This window comes from Balaenoptera physalus, assembly GCF_965194825.1.
Source record: "Balaenoptera physalus genome assembly, chromosome: 2".
In the NCBI taxonomy this organism is placed as follows: Eukaryota; Metazoa; Chordata; class Mammalia; order Artiodactyla; family Balaenopteridae; genus Balaenoptera; species Balaenoptera physalus.
The window spans coordinates 18,392,559-18,409,592 of NC_138883.1; the positions used below are offsets into that span (position 1 = coordinate 18,392,559).

Sequence of the window (17,034 nt, forward strand, 5' to 3'; positions counted from 1 at the left end):
CTAATAATCAATGTTGGTTCCCTTGGTAGTTCTATTTTTAGTTTTTTGAGAAACCTCCATATTGTTTTCCATAATGGCTGCACCAATTTACTTTCCTACCAACAGTGTACAAGTGTTTCCTTTTCTCCATATCCTTGCCAACATTTGTTATTTGTAGATTTTTTTTTTTTTTTATGATAGCCATTCTGACAGGTATGAGGGGATATCTCATTGTGGTTTTGATTTGTATTTCCCTGATGATTAGTGATGTTGAGCATCTTTTCATATGCTTGTTGGTCATCTGCATTTCTTCTTGGAAAAATGTCTAGTCAGTTCTTCTGCCCATTTTTTAATCAGATTGTTTGTTTATTTGATGTTTAGTTGTATGAGCTATTTATATATGTTGGATATTAACCCCTTATTGGTCATATATCATTTGCAAATATTATCTCCCATTCAGTAGGTTGTCTTTTTGTTTTGTCAATGGTTTCCTTTGCTGTGCAAAAGCTTTTAAGTTTGACTAGGTCCCATTTGTTTATTTTTGCTTTTATTTCCATTACTTTAGGAGATGAATCCAAAAAAATGTTGCTGTGATTTATGTCAAAGAGTGTTCTGCCTATGTTTTCCTCTAAGAGTTTTATAGTATCTGGTCTTACATTTAGATCTTTAATCTATTTTGAGTTTATTTTTGTATATAGTTTTAGAGAATGTTTTAATTTCATTCTTTTACATGTAGTTGTCCAGTTTTCATAGCACCACTTATTAAAGAGATTGTATTTTCTTCATTGTACATATTCTTGCCTCCTTTTTTATAGATTAATTAACCATAAGTACATGGGGTTATTTCTGGGCTTTCTATCTTGTCCCATTGACCAACGTGTCTGTTTCTGTGCCAGCACCACATTGTTTTGAATACTGTAGCTTTGTAGTATAGTCTGAAGTCAGTAAGCCATATGACCTTATGACCCAGCAATTCCACTCCTGGGTATACATCCCAAAAACACAAAAACACTAATTAGAAAAGATGCATGCACCCCAATGTTCATAGCAGCATTATTTACAATTGCCAAGATATGGAAACAATGTAAGTGTTCATCAACAGATGAATGAATAAAGATGTGATACATATATATATAATATATATAATGAATACTATTCAGCCATAAAAATAATGAAGTTTTGCCACTTGCAGCAACATGAACGGACTTGGAGGGCATATGCTAAATGGAATAAGTCAGGCAAAGAAAGACAAATACTGTATGATATCACTTACATTTGGAATTTAAAAAATACAACATACTAGTGAATACAACAAAAAAGAAGCAGACTCACAGATATAGAGAACAAACTAGTGGTAACAAGTGGGTGAGGGAAGCAGTATAGGGGTAGGGGAGAGAGAGGTAGAAACTACTGGTTATAAGATAGGCTCAAGGATGTACTGTATAACACAGGGAATATAGCATATATTCTGTAATAACTGTCAACAAAAACCATTAAAAATTGTATAAAAATATAAAAAACTTTTTAAATTAAAAATATAAAAGATGGGTTCCCCTGGCAACTGGCCCCTATTCTAAAGTTATATAGGGGCTTTCCAAAAGTCACCCCATTAACATAAACTCAGGTGTGGTTGAAAGATACTTGTTATGAATAATAAAAGACACTTTTATCACTCTAATCACTTAGGAAATTCCAAGAAAATTAGGAGCTCTGAGCCAGGAAGGGTGATGAAGACCAAATATATATATTTTTTATTATAAATCACAATAGCACAAGGCTATATTCTTGGAGAAGTACAGGTCCTGACAGATCGGTAGCACCAAAGGAGGAAGGTAGTGCAAAGGAAATGTCCTCTCTCTTCCTAACCTCTGATCAAGCTCTCAGGGGAGCCTGGGAAGTGTAGGTCATAGTGGTAGGATCTCCCAGGGCATAGAGCTAGCACAGAAGGATGGAGAGGGAAGGGATGAAAATGGAGAATGACTAGCTCACCTACTTTGAACCAGGCATGTAATAAGCACCTCAGAAAATTTTACTCCAGCCTTTATAATAACCCTCCAATTTATGTATTATTATTCCCATATTTAGTTTGAAAGCCAAAGCTCAAAGTAGGTCATTCACCAAGGTGACCTAATTGTGTGCATTTCTCCTGGCTCTGTTTGCTCATCCATAGAAACCTTTTCACTCTTCAACAGGACACTTCCATTCCTGGCCCTGCTCTTACCATTTGTACAGCATGCCCCATCCTCAGAGTTCTGTGTGGCCCATCCTTCCTGTCAAGTGTCCTCAGCCAACCTGCCCTCGCCATCCTCACCTTAGTTTCCTTTTCTTCATAGCCCTCGACTCTATCTTAGACCTTGGGTTGCATTCACTTAGGTGTTAGCCTTTATCCACATTACAACACAAATGCCATGAGGGAGAATTTGCACAGCCATGTATTTCTCAGTGCCTGACACATAGTAGGTGCTCAGTAAGTGCCATTGAATGATTGATAATGGTGCAGGCTCAGGATGTGAACTCCTCCATATGTGATTCTGAAGCCCATTGTTCGTCCATAATCATGGATTGGTCAAGCATGTGCTTCAATATCAAATGCAGCATGTGCTTCAAAATGACAGGAACAACAATAATAGCAAGGCACCATATTTAAAGAGGTGACCGGTATCCATTAACAAGATAATATTGTAAGAAAGAGCACGATCATTTGGATACAAACAAAAAAAGTCAGAAAAAATGACTGGAATTTTGTTTCATCAGCTCACACACACACATACACACAGTCACAAACACACACACACACACAGAGTCACACACACATCATCATCGTCACTCCCCACAGGCTCTCCTTCCTTTTCAAGAGGAAAAGCTGACACGTGTGTACCAGATTCACTCATTCACATCCGGACTGGGCAGAGAAGCAAATGAAGTACTCACACTGTGTACGCAGATGGGGACTTTGACACCCATCGTTGGAGCTGTTGGTGGGGATCTTCCAGCCAGCACTGAGGTGCCTGGGAGGCCTCTCTCTGATGTACTTCTCACTTCCAGTTTCACAGAAAGAGAAGCAGCCTGGGGATTTCAACCAAGTGCTGCTATAAATAAGAGTATTGAGACAGGGTGGGTTCATGCTATACAGGAATCATTCTCAACTGATCGCTTGCTTTTGGAGGGTACAGTTTTCTCTCTTCGGCCCCTTTCTTGGGTACTTATTTAAAATGAAACACAGCACATAATAGAACTAAAAATATTTGGAAAGAAGCACTCCTACCTTAAAGGGGAAGGGGTCTGCTTTCCCTCATTCTCTTTAAGCATGCTAAGGATTATTACCTCTCAAAGAGATAGATGTGGCCACTCTGGAGACTTAGATAATTCCAGGTGCCTGCTGACCATACAGTTAATCTGTGGAGGAAAGAGCTAAGTGGCAAAATTAGAGGCTTAGTGGCAAAGCCTTCAACTTTCTGCAACCATTTCCCAGTGATCCTGAATGGTCTAATAATTACATTTCATGATTATTGAATAAAAAGCACCTTTACGATTGTGAGCTAGGGTGGGAGGGAGGAGTTTTTTTGCCTTCCCCGCCTTGATCTTCCTTAGGTAGGATTCTTGCTCCTCGGTGTCCATCATGTGGAGCCGTTGGCTGGACCACAATGACCAGCCCTGGATGTGATGCTTGCAGATGCTTGCCTGGCTGGAATCATTTTTCCAGAAGACCTTTTCCCCCTTTTATTGCATTTCTTCTAAAATGTCCTTGATTAATTTCTGTTCAAAATCTCTGCTTCCTTGGGAGGCAGCCTGAGCCCCTCCTTGTGTAAAGGGCAGGGCAGAGTGGGACTTAACCTCACTCACCTCAGTGTTCAATCACTGAGTCCCCTACGGTCCATACCAGCTATTTGTTGGATGCATTGTTGACCCTCTCAGTGATCCTAAGTTTGCAGGTGTAGCACTTTGGGCACCAGGAGAATGTACCCACGTGCAGCCTCAAAATAGGGCACTTCGTTTTGTTTTTTTACACGTGATGATGCGCATTCCAGGCCAATCTTAGTGTTGGTGGTATGCATCTTCGCCCATACTTCCTCTCTGTGCATAGCGTAAGGCTTTTTCTCCTTCCCTCTTGCAGCTCTGGTGCCATATGCCTCACAGGATACCTATTGCTCTATGTGGTCCCAAGGTCCAGTTTGTCCTCCCCTCTCTCTTAATATATCAATAATATTTACAATACTGACACAGCCTTTTTGGGCCTCTGTGAGTGGTGCAGACAAGCAAATGTTATCTCCATACCTTTGCTTCCTATCCCATTTGTAACATCTAGCTCTGAAGTTTCTTCCTCCAAAATGCAATACTCAACTTTTCTTCCCTTCTCCTTTTATAACTTAAATGTTTATCTTTTTTAAAAATGCTAGAAAATAAAAACTTTCTTTACTAAGGAGGGTCAAGGAATCAGGATAAAGGCATAATCATAACGTGTTTTGTAGGGAAAAATGCTCTATTCATGTAGTGAGAACAATTTTGTTTGTTATTTTAGAGGCAAAGGAATTCTGGGGTCATAATTAAATTATGATTAAATTAAATTAAAACAAGAAAGCAGCGTTGTTCAGAGGGGTGATTATGACTGTAGACTCTGGACTCAGACAGTCTGAGTTTGAACCACAGATCACCACTGACTAGCTGTTTAACTTTGAGTCATTTCTTTTACCTCCCTAAGACGTGGTATTTCATCTAATGAATGGGGTGCTAATAACGGTTTTTATGGCGTAATAGTCTCGTGAGAAGTACATGAGCCCTTAGCACAGTGCCTCATGTGTAGTAAGTGTTCAGTGAGTGTTAGAAGTTCTTATTCAGAATTTTAGGTTTGCATTTTAATTGAAATACAAACTTCAAGATCACAACTTATAGTCAGTTTTCTGCAAGTTTACAAACTGTGATACTGGGAATGGGTTTCATTTCTGTCTTTGAATATAGAAAGCTCATTTGGTGTTCAAAAATTCTAAACCTCACTCTAAACATTATCGTTGTGTTATTTCCCATCTAAAATGCAAGCATGCTGAGAAGAATCGCATCAGTTTAAGATGAAGGGTCTGACACAAGCATTCCTAATACTTCCTGATGCCACTGTGCCCACATTAAGGCTGTGAATCATGTAACTGCATGTAAACTGAGAAGATTCTGCTAAGGATAGTGCATAAATGGAAATAAAGTGAAATTTTTCATTCTCTATTATTTCTTAAGTCCTACCAATGTCAGTGAGAATTTATATATTATATAAAGGAAAGAAAAAATAGATCATTATTTCAGTCTACTGCTCTGTAGATTTTTGTACCTTGCAATATTAGATTTATTTTTTAATAGCCTCCTCTAAGCACACAGTAGGTGTGTAATGCATGCTCATTAAATGAAAATATGAATACCTGATGCTGCTTATGTGTCCTCTAGATTCTGATCATCACTATTTGTACCCAGGGAGTTATATGAAACAAAACAAAACCATTTTTCACGTCTCCTATATTCTGTTTTGGTGTCTGGGTTAATCTGTAGCACATTACGCCCCTCTCTCCACACACGTGTACATATGCACTCACTTTTTAATGTAGCAAAAACATAACCTTGGCACATGGAAATGATCTTCAACTCTAATCTTGAAAAATAATTCTACATTGATGATATGACTAGCTCCGTCCTGTATCTATAGTATTAACTTTAGCATAAATCATATGTGGCTAAGGGATAATGCATAATATTGATTTTGATTTTTTTTCCCTCCAGTCTTAGTTCCTGGCCTTGATCTTAAAAGTAAGATAGATGTTAGGCATTATTATCTAGTAGAAGGAGTAAAAAATCAATTTTATGTCCTGGCACTTCATTCCCTTTCCCTGTAATGGCCAGGCAGTAACATTGGAACAGCTGTAAGCTTGTGTTTACTTATTATAGGGCGTGATGACGATCTCTGCTGGGAATTCACTAGCGTAGTCTCTTTGCTGTTGTGCTCACTGCATGTTTTCAGATGATAAATATGTAATGAGTCTGGGAACCAATTAACTCGCTTTTTCATGGTAATAATAATTCCAAATAAGGATCTCTGTAAGAATGAGGTAATATTTTTTAAACTTTTTTATTTTCCAATAATTTTTGATTTACAGAGAGTTGCAAAGATAATACAGAGTTCCTGCATGCCGCTTACTCAGGGTTCCCTAATGTAACATCTTGCATAACCATGGTATATTTCTCAAAACTAAGAAATTAACATTGGTATGATAGTACTATCTAACCTACACACTTTATTCAGATTTCCACAGTTTTTCCACTTTTATATCCTTTTTCTGTTAAGGATCCAATCCAAGATACCACGTTGCATTAAAAGACTATTTTTTGAGAAATACATTTTTGAGAAATACATACTTACTGATGGCATGAATGTAAATGTAACTGAACACTAAAGCAAAGAAATCCTCTTTGATTCTTTACAATTTTGAAGGTTGCCAGTAAAGGAAAGATGTTTGGTGAGCCAATCCATAGTCTAATGGAATGGTTTCCAACTTTACTGTCAAGACACACAGGTACATTTTAATCAGTGGAGGAGTATATTCACAAAGTGCTGCTAATAATAAAGTATTGAAGTTTGTGAATGGTTTACGTATTCATAAATTGGACTGAATGAAAAATTATTTTAATATATAGTAACCCTAGCCTCACTTGCATTGTGAAATGCTTTTTGGAGTGAGAGGGAAAGAGCTAATGTTACAACTGCAAGGTCAAAACTGCTCATAAACTTACCGGTACTTAGTAATTGCTTCCTTACTTTCTCCATCTTTGAAATGGGGCATGCATCCCGCATGCTTTCTCTAATTTAATAGAACAGACCCTCAGACTAAGAATAGTGGCTGTGTCAGCGTCTAATATCTTGAGAAAATAATTTGAAAATCATTTATTCAGTTCTTTTAATCATCTTATTGCTCAAGGTTTGACTGTCACCCAGTCAGCTTCTATCTAGAGCTTTAGGACTCTGGTAACATACAAGAACATGTTCTATAGGGAATCTGGAATTTTATAATCCCACCTTCTCTCCACTTGCTTTTTGTGTTAAGGGCCACGCTTGGTGCTGTTGGCCTTTTTGGAACACAAAAATGTGTTTATATTTGCCATGGTATTGTCCCCAAATTCATTCATTCATTCATTCATGGGTATCTAATATGGCTCAGGCATTGTGCTAGGCACTAGAAAAAAAGAGGTTAATAAAACATAGCTTCCTCTCTCATTCAGCTTATAGCTTAGTGGGGGTGATAGTATGAAATCAATAAGAGATCCCAAAAGCCATATATTAAAGTCATCTTTTTACAACTTAAGTGCCTAATTCTGCCCAGTGAAACACAGGAGGTCTTCAGTAAGGAGCCTAGAAGGATAAATAAGTAACTCCCAGAGGACCGAGTAGTGGGAAAGAATGGAAACGTGATTCTAGACAGAAAAAACAGTGTGTTAAAGTACAGAGGGAAAGGCATATAAGGATGTGATCTTTATGTTGGAAGGGCTGAAGTGTGGGCTATTGTGTGAGAGAATAGCACTAAGTGAAATCAGAAATTACACATCAGACCTGGGGCACTAATGTCTGTCTAATCTAAGCAGGAGATGATGGAGTTGAACTAAAGAAGTGACAGGGATGGATGAGAAGATGAGGTGGAGGACAGAAACAAGGAGGAAGGGTCTTGTTTGGGAATAAAAGCACAGCCAAATCATAACGTGCCTTGTTGTGGGTAATACAGGGATAGAGGTGGAGGAATAATGTAGTGCCTGGTGTATATACTGGAAGGAGAGGGAAGGTAATGTGTTCCATTTGGATATGATGATATTGAGGTTTCTTTACCATATCCACTCTAAAGCAAGCAGTAGGCAGCCCAAGAAAGAGATGTGAATGGGATAAATTTATTTGGAATCTGGCAACCTCAGGTGGGTGTGGAAGCCATGGGCTTGAGTGGGATCATGAATTCAAGGGAAGACACAAGACGAGCAAAGGGGGTAAAACTACATTTAATAAGTGAACAGAGAAAGAGGGGCTCAGGGAAGAGAATGAGATGGAAAGACCAGATAGATAGGTATAGAATCAAGAGATTCTATACCAATCTAGAGGGGGATATGAGCACCTCAGACAAGATGGGAGAGAATCTCGGGATGAACAGGGTTAATAGTACCTGATGGCGGCAGACAGGTTAAGGAAGAGGAGACTGAAGAGTGTGGTGTGGAGCTGAGGATTATGAACTTGTTGGTTACGTTAGCATGAGTGGTTTGAATGGAATATTCGGGGACATAGGACAGGAATCGGTTTACAACAGGTTGAGGACTGATTTAAGAGGCAAGAAACCAGATACAGAGAGGACGGATCACACCTTCGGGAAGCTTGGACGTGAAAAGAAAGCTGAAGAAAGGACTAGAAAATACACAAAACTTAGGTTTTCATTTTTCTATTACTTTTATTTTTTTTTTCTAATAGGACAGGGAATTGTTCTAGTTATGGGATAAGGGGTGATCTTCCTGTTGAAAGGGAACGATTGCAAATACAGAAAAGAGGGAATCAATAATGGAAGGAGGTCTCAGGAAAGTCTGAAGATCTATCGTGTAAATCTGGCTCAAAAGTGAAGAGGTTAAAAAAAGAATGTGATCCTAACCCTCGGGTATACCATGAAAGGAGTAAAGAGGAAATAGATACTGATACATTTGTAAGGGCTTCAGCATAGCAATGTGAAGGGAGTTCTGATTAAAGATTTCTGTTTTGTCTGTGATGTAGGAGGGGTGTTTAAATGGGGAGCACGGTGGCTTTGATAGCATGATACTGATACATGTTCAGTATATATGCTGGGGAGAATGAAAAAAGGAAAGGACTGCCAAGACACATTGAAGATTTAGCAAGAGCTGGGGCTCATACATGTGTAGAGGTCACAGTCTAGACTGTTATATATATATATATGTATCTGTAACTGCATATACACACATATATAATTATTATATATAATATACACATATATATACACACATGTATATATATAATTTTTTATGACTCAAGACATAGCAAAAGGAAGATGCAGGATTGAGTCAAAATGGAGAAATCTCTATTTTGTGAGTGGGGGAAAGATAGTGGCAAAATTCAGTGCATTGTGTTAATAGGGTCTTAAATAGAGTGGTGTACCATGGCATCTAGAAGAAATACTGTAGAAAAGGTAATAAATCCAGGAGAAGACAAACGGATTGTAATAAAAGGAAAGGGGTCCATCAGGAGGATAATCAAGCCTGAATTAAGTGATGGGATTAACTATGTAATCGAGAGATAACGAAGGCTGTCTACTCTAATATTCTGCGTGTTCTCTCTATTTACCTTGAAGAGTTGTCAAGCTATTAACAATAGTACAGAATTTTGGGTAAGCCCATACACAAAAATATGTGCTTTACTCTCTTATGAGAAAGAACCAAGATTAATTAAAAAAATAAAAACAACCTTCCTATCATTACTCTCTAGGAGCAGTGTGTAGGAACGAGGTCAAGTGCAGGAATCTGCTGAGAGTGAGTATGCTACTACTTATTGCCTCTTTGGATAAAAATCTAATTTCATCTTCTATCAAGATCAAGCCAGTGCTATTTTATGGTAAACACAGACACTGCCTTACAGAAAACTACTATTTTAACAGGTGCAACCTTATATTCGATAGTGATTTAAAAATTGGCTTCATGACCAGCATTGTGCTCACAGCACCCATTAAAATAATCTCCTTTGGATATACTCTCACACAGAATCATCATTAAAAGGTGTGCTTACATTGTGTTTAATCCCAAGGTATTCATGAGGCTATCTCTGCTCAGATAAACTTTTACCACTTGACATACTTATTTTGTTTGTTTTTATTGCTGATCAAGGCATCATAGAGAAAAATAATTCGAATAATTGTAGTGTGAGAGGGAAAAAAGAGCTACAGGAATGCTTTCTGAAGTTTTGGTATTATTACTACTAGGGCATAAAGAACAGCCCTCCAGTCATTCGAGAGGTACTTTTCTAACATTTGTCAAGTACAACAGGATTTGTACTAGGTAACGTGTGAAGCACTTGTTTATGGTACCAAAAAAAAAAAAAAAAAAATTCTTCACTGTAACTGGCCCTTAAATTGTAGATGTAACAGCTGGAGCGATTCATTTATTCATGATAAGATAACACTCACTAAGGTATGTGCTCTCCCAGAGCAGAGACTTTTCCTGTTCAGTTCATCACTCTATTCCCGGAGCTCCAGATTTAAGGCACATAGAGCCTGACATGTCATGAACATCCGAGTAGTATTTGGCAGATGCAGAATTGAATGGTTTGGGTGTGGATCCTGAAGGTGAAAGAGCTGGGTGCATTCGGGTTATATTTCCTAACGTCAGGACGCACATACAAGCCACGTACCTGCAGCAGGCTATGTCACCTGGGTCTTCGGATGTCAGGGGGTCATGATCTTAGATGAGAGAAAACTTACATCCTTATTTTCTCTAACCTCTGGCTGAAAGTTTGCATTTCCCTCAAGTGTGAATGTAGGAAACAAACCATAAGAGGATGAGTTTGTCACCAATAAAAATGTCATAGTTAAAGAAGAAACTTCATTACGGTTATTGCAGATATCTCAAAATATAATAGTGCTCATCACTAATTTGAAATTATGGTAGTTATTAAACTCTAGATGCTATATTCCTAATGGGAAAAATAAAGAACTCATATTACCGTATCAAAAATTTAGTTCTTTTTAATAGTTTGATAATTGGATGACTCTATAATTGATTTCCTTTGTAATTTTGTGCAATTTATTTTACACTTTTAAAAACATTACTCCAAGAAATGGTATTGAGATAGATTGTTTGCAAAGATGGCCACAGCAATTCCTCCCATCCTTGTTGGCACATTTGTTTGCACTGTGACTTTGTTGCTTCTCCCATCAAGAGGCGGATGGATGGATTTTTTGAAAATTTTATTTTATTGAAGTATAGTTGATTCACAATGTTGTGTTAGTTTCTGCTGTATGGCAAAGTGTTCAGTTATACATACATACATACATATATATATATATTCTTTTCCATTATGGTTTATCACAGGACATTGAATACAGTTCCCTGTTCTATACAGTAGGACCTTGTTATTTATTTATCCTCTATATAATAGTTTGCATCTGCTAATTCCAAACTCCCAATCCATCCCTCCCCTCCTCCCCCTTGGCAACCACAAGTCTGTTCTCTATATCTGTGAGTCTGTTTCTGTTTCGTTGATAAGTTCATTTATGTTACAGTTTAGATTCCACATATAAGTGATATTGTATGGTATTTGTTTTTGTTTGACTTACTTCACTTAGTATGATAATCTCCAGTTTCATCCATGTTGCTGCAAATGGCATTATTTCATTCTCTTTTTTTTGGCTGAGTAGTATTCCACTGTATATATGTACCATATCTTCTTTAGGATGGATGGATTTTTTTATTCTCCATGAATCTGGTCTGGACTTGTGACTTGCTATTATGACCAACAGAACACTGCAGATAATGATGTGACTTCTCAGCCTTGTCTTGTGAAATGTTGCAGCTTCTGTTCTCACTCTCTCGCTTTCCTCCTCCCTTCACATGTTGAAGCCAAGGCTAATCTCCTTTAGGGTGACAAACAGTGTGGAGGCCGCACTGATGTATGGCACCAACACCTACTATGTGAGCGAGGCCATTTCTTACCATCGAATCCCAGGAGAGCTTCTTGAAGGTTTCCCCCACATGAGAGACCCCTGGTGAGACCAGCAGGAGATCTGCTGAACTGAACACAGCCTAGGTTGCCAACCCATGGCGTTTTGAGCAAATACATGTGTGGTGTTTGGGGCCACCAGATTTTGGGATAATTTGTTGGGCAGCTTTATACCAGTGAAACACTTCGGGCCCACCCGACTGCAAAATGTGTCCAGGTCCTCACCAAGTAAGAACCTGTGTCCTAAACAGATGCTGTTTACCTAGCATCTGGCTTTAAGCCTTATGCCTCAGAATCTACACTGTTTGTCAGTTGAGTACCTCTGATCCAGACATTTTTCCCTAAGAAATTTCTTGATTTTTTTTTGTTTTGTTTTGTTTATGAATTCATACACAAACACACACACACACAAACGTATTAAACTGATTACATTTACGTTGGGGACTAAGGTCTTGAGCTTGTCTCTTTTTTCTTTAACTTTTTGTGTGGTTTGAAATTTTAATCAATAATTTAAAAATCTATTACTTTTAAAAACTATGCTTCAAGTGATGGTATAGGGATTTCATTTTATACCTAAAAAGAGGAACTCAATATCCTATAAATTTTAGGCCTGTAAAAATAATTATTTTACAAAACTATAAGTTCTTGATATGGAAGGGAGATAAAAATCATATTTTAAATAATATTCCCACGTCTGGTAAGAGACACTGAGAAGGATCAGCTAGAGTTGGGGATCATGGGGGACAAGGCAAGGAAATATTTTTTTAAAAAGTAATTTTTTCAAGGCTGCTGAGAAATCAAATTAGATGAAAGCTGAAAAGTACTCACTGAAAGGAGGGAATTGAAGGTCACTAGCAATCTAAAGAATCTAGTTGAGTGTTGGAGTGGAATATAGAGTGTAGTTCACTGAGGTGCAAAAGAGGTGTAAGGACACAGAGAGAGCAAGGGCACTCAACTATTTCTGGAAGTTTGGCTATAAATAACAATTATAAATAATATTTAAAGCATTGGCCGGATCTCAGACAGTTGTCTTGGTGCTTTATGTGTGCTGCTTTATTTCACCCCTGCAATATCCCTATGAAGCAGGAACCATGTGTATGTTCTTTTAGAGATGGGAAAACGGAGGCTCAGAGAAGTTTCAGAGAAGTTATTACTCCAGGTCACTCACAGAGTAAATGGCAAAATCAGAATTCGATTCCATGTCAATCTGATTCCAGAACTCACACTTAATGCACAAAACTGCCTCTACTGCCCTGTGAAGGGGGCAGTAGAGAAGGTGGTAGAGGAGAGGATACAAGGTTGAAGGAGTGGGGTTAGTTTTTGCACTTTCTAAAGAAGGCACAGATTTGCACGTGTCTAGGTGCTGATGAGAGGCGTTATTGAGCACACAGAGGAAGTAATCATGAGTTTACTATGGGAATGATCCTTAGTCAGGCTACATTTCCTGAGAGGTGGTGGGGGGAGGGAGGGGATGTGATGTACAGCACCCACAGCAGGGGGCTGACCTCGTAGAATAGGAGACAAACTTCCATTGAAGAGCAGATGAAGATAGAAGGAGAGTAGATGTAGGCAGGTTTGGACATTTTAGTACAGAAGTCAAAGCAGTTGCCTTTTTAAAAATTCTATATTGTTGCAAAGTAAGTTGCAAGCTCACCTGATGAATGCTGGGAGGTAGATGAGGTTTTTAAAGGGTGGGGGAAAAGTTTAAAGTCATCATTGTTGAGAGAGAGAGAGCTGATGGGAAGCATGGTAGATCTGTAAGCAGTGGGGAAACCGATTTGAGTTTGGACCCTGATTTTATAGAAGTATCCAAATGCTGCCTTGTGAGGTTTCCTCTGCCTCAACTCCACAGCCTGGAATTGACCCGAAGAAGTCAAAGTTTAATTCATCTAGGATGGGAGTTTTTCCAGGCATGTATAAGGAAGGGCCAGAGAGGCCAGAGGATTTAGGCAATTGGTAAGAGAAGGATTGGAACGACCCTGGGTGTGGAGAGAAGTGACCCAAGAGGGGCTGATGGACAGGAGAATGTGGAGTGGTCTGCAGACAAGAGGCCCAAGGAACATTGTCAGCAGAAATGTAGCATTAGCCAGAAAGTTGGGATTGCAGACGTGGAGCCATCTCAAGTCATGGTGAGTTCCAGTGGGCAACTTAGAAGGAGGAAAAGCCCATGGGAGAGGAGGTGGGTCTCTGAGAAGCAAGAGTGTTAGTATGTTGCTCATGTGATTCTAAAGCCAGGGTTGGGGTAGAGAGGAAGACAGTCAGCCATGTAACGAAGATTGCAATACATGAAGCACAGTTTACCAGAGCCAGAAGAGGAGACCAGTGAGGAGGGAGAGAGGGGCATGCATCAGGAAAGGATAGATGCCTAGACTAGAAAAAGAGGACGCTGACCCACCTATAGGCTTTCAATCCAGAATGCATAAGACTCCATTGGATAAAACGCAGAAGAAATGGTGTAGATTCAGGGAGAGTAAGTTTTAGTTGAAGTGTCGAGGTTGGGGATATGGGGGAGTTTTCTGGTTATGTGGTGAGTGGTCCAAAGACTAGGTGAAAGGGTTTGAAAAAAAAGGAAGTGTGGGAGGGTGAGTCAATGTAAAGGGTGCTCAATGCATCACAGGTCTAAGAGTCAGGTGAGTCTGGACGATGAGATGGGCTTTCACTTTTGTCAAGGCTTGTGAGGAAGAATTTAGTCTCAGTAGTCTCTGGAAAACTTAGTCTCACAGAATTTAGCTGTGACCTGAATGAGAAGGAATCCTGATGGCTGTTTTGGGCGACTGGGCATCTCTTTTCCTCCTGTTCAGTAAGAGAGGGTGGCAACTGTGGGATAGCGTGTGTGGTGGCCATGGTGTCAGTGGGCAGGAAGAAGCAGGCAAGCTCAGGTCACCTGCCTTCTGTGTAGGGCAAGGCTTCAGTGCCAGGCACGCAATGATCATCTGTGCAATAGGTCAGGTTGTGTCTTGAGCTGATGGTTGGCGTCAATATTCCAAGGGGCCTGGGTGGCCAACAGCTGTGTAGAAATGGATTGCCATGAACATTCTTTCAGTTCTCTACTCATGTACACTTATAATTCATTGACTTAAGATACAGTTCCAGAAATGAAATTGCAAGGTTAAAGGAAACGGATAATTTTAGAGTTTGGGGTTTATATTACAAATTCCCCAGCATGAAGTTTTTACTACTTTCCATTCCCATTTGCAATGAAAGAGGAAACTCTTTCTACACTCTCTTCTTTACATGGAGTTTAAGTTTAAAATCACTGCAGCGTCAGAAGTAAACCTTGGCATCCTATAAATTTATTTTGTCTTTTTAAATTAGTGAGGCTCTGAAAAAGGACCATTCGTATCGCTTTTGTCTGTGTGAATAGCTCATCACATGCTCTGCCCATCCTCCTATTGAGACTTGGTCTTTTTTTCTTTCTAAGACCTCTTTATACAAATATGAACACTCTGCCTCTATATTTTATGTACCCAATTTATTGTTTACCTATATTTTAATCTTTTATAGTTTTGACTAACAGATATTTTACATTTTTAATATGAAAAAACATTACATATTTGTTCTCCTAACTTCATTCTCATGCTGTTTGGTCTGTAAGGGTGGGAGTCTTCATTTAGATTTTGATCTCAAATATGTACTGTTGATGCTTTCTCTGGCTATTTGTAAAGAATGTCATCCAAAAGGGGGTAGGGTTTTTTTTTATTTCTCAGCAACCCAATTATACTACATCTTTGAATTCAAAGTTAAGGTCAGAATATGGCTTGAGATAATGATTACCTGCCTTGAATGTAACAGGTATTTGGCAAAATATAAACAGTGGATAGAAGCCTTTTCAGTAGAGTAGTGACAAAAGCCTATTTGAGTGCGTAAAAGAGATAGTGGGAAGCAGGTAAGTTAATTCACCTTACCATCCATGCAGGGTAAGGCTTTTATGTCAACAAGTAAAGAGATAGGAGTGAAACACAGCTCTTGAAGAGCTTTCCTGTGAAGAGAAGCCAGTAGCTAGAAAAGGATGTATGAACAAAGGAGAATCTAGATTTGGCCTGCTCCATACTCTCAAACCAACACTGTTATATGCTAGTCATCCCCCAGGTTTTAAAAGATATATGGATTAATAAGATCTGTCGAAACTAAAATATAGGGTGTTAAGTTTTACTCTACCATTAACTATTGGTTAATTTAATTATTTCATTCATATTCTTTACTATATTTCAAGTATCTTAATGCCAAGCATGTTCAAGTTCTTCCATACTCTATTATTTCAACATGTTCCATTAGCTGAAAATAATGTTAATGGTTCACTTCAAGGTTTTTTTGTTTGTGTGTTTGTTTTTCAAATTTTTGCCATAAACCATTGTCCTAAAAATTCTAATGAAATGCAAAAGGAGTGATATTCATTCTAAGTGTTGCCCAAGAGTACTGAGTTAAGTTTGATCCCTGGCTTCAGGAATTGACATTATAAGAGGAAGAATGCATCAACTATTAACAATAAAACAATATGGCTGATGATATTGTCATCTATATGACAATAAAATTTGTGTACAATAAATATTTTTTGAATTAATGCAACTGGATTTTATAAAAGGGTGCATTTAGAACCCTTCACCCCTTTGCAACTTTATTTCCTTGACTTGATCTTACACTATCCAGGTCACTTAGCTTTATTAATGGCCCAGGATTTGTAAATCTCTTCCAGATGATCAGCTTGCTCTACTAAAAGCCACTTCAGCAAACCTGCTGTGTACTCTACTGGATATTACAGACAGAGGTAAGATTTTTTTCCCCTAGAGCTCACATTCTGACTGAAGTGTCAAATGAATGAGAAAAAAAGAGAAAAAAAAGATAGACATTGAGATTATTACCATGGTAGAGGGATAGTCTACTATAGGTGAGCGAGCTTTATGTAATGCATTGATAATTGAACCATATGTTCTTAGTATGTTTTGTACTTATGTATTGTGTCTATGGGAAAACCTGGGACTATTCTGATCTTATATCCAGACAGGTTCCACAAAGTTCCATACAGAAGTCACCCAATACAAAGAATCAGCTCTGGTCATGTCAAAAGTCCTATATCCATCCCATTCCTACTCTAGCACCTCACTTTCATTCTTTACCATTTGGCTTATTATATTGTTTTCCTGGATGTATACTTACCCCTTATTCTTAAAGAAGACTTTGACTTAGCGGTTTCATCCTTGGTATACTCTTAAGATAGGGTATTTTTGACCCTCTGCTTCTCTTTGTTTCTGGCCATTCCAGGTCCTCTCTGCAAAGATCATCCTCAACTCCCAAGCACAAGTCTGGCTTTAACTTATTTATTTGACTAGTTTTCCTAA

At 38.5% G+C, this 17,034-nt stretch overlaps 1 long non-coding RNA gene across 1 annotated transcript in view; it reads left to right on the top strand.

The window, feature by feature from the left end:
• The first annotated feature begins 686 nt into the window (after nt 1–686).
• The window catches only part of LOC309655811, a 685,393-nt gene continuing 669,045 nt past the window's right edge, over nt 687–17,034 (top strand). The window contains exon 1 of the long non-coding RNA XR_014261015.1: nt 687–1,063. This is a non-coding gene — a long non-coding RNA (uncharacterized lncRNA). The remainder of the gene's footprint in view (nt 1,064–17,034) is intronic.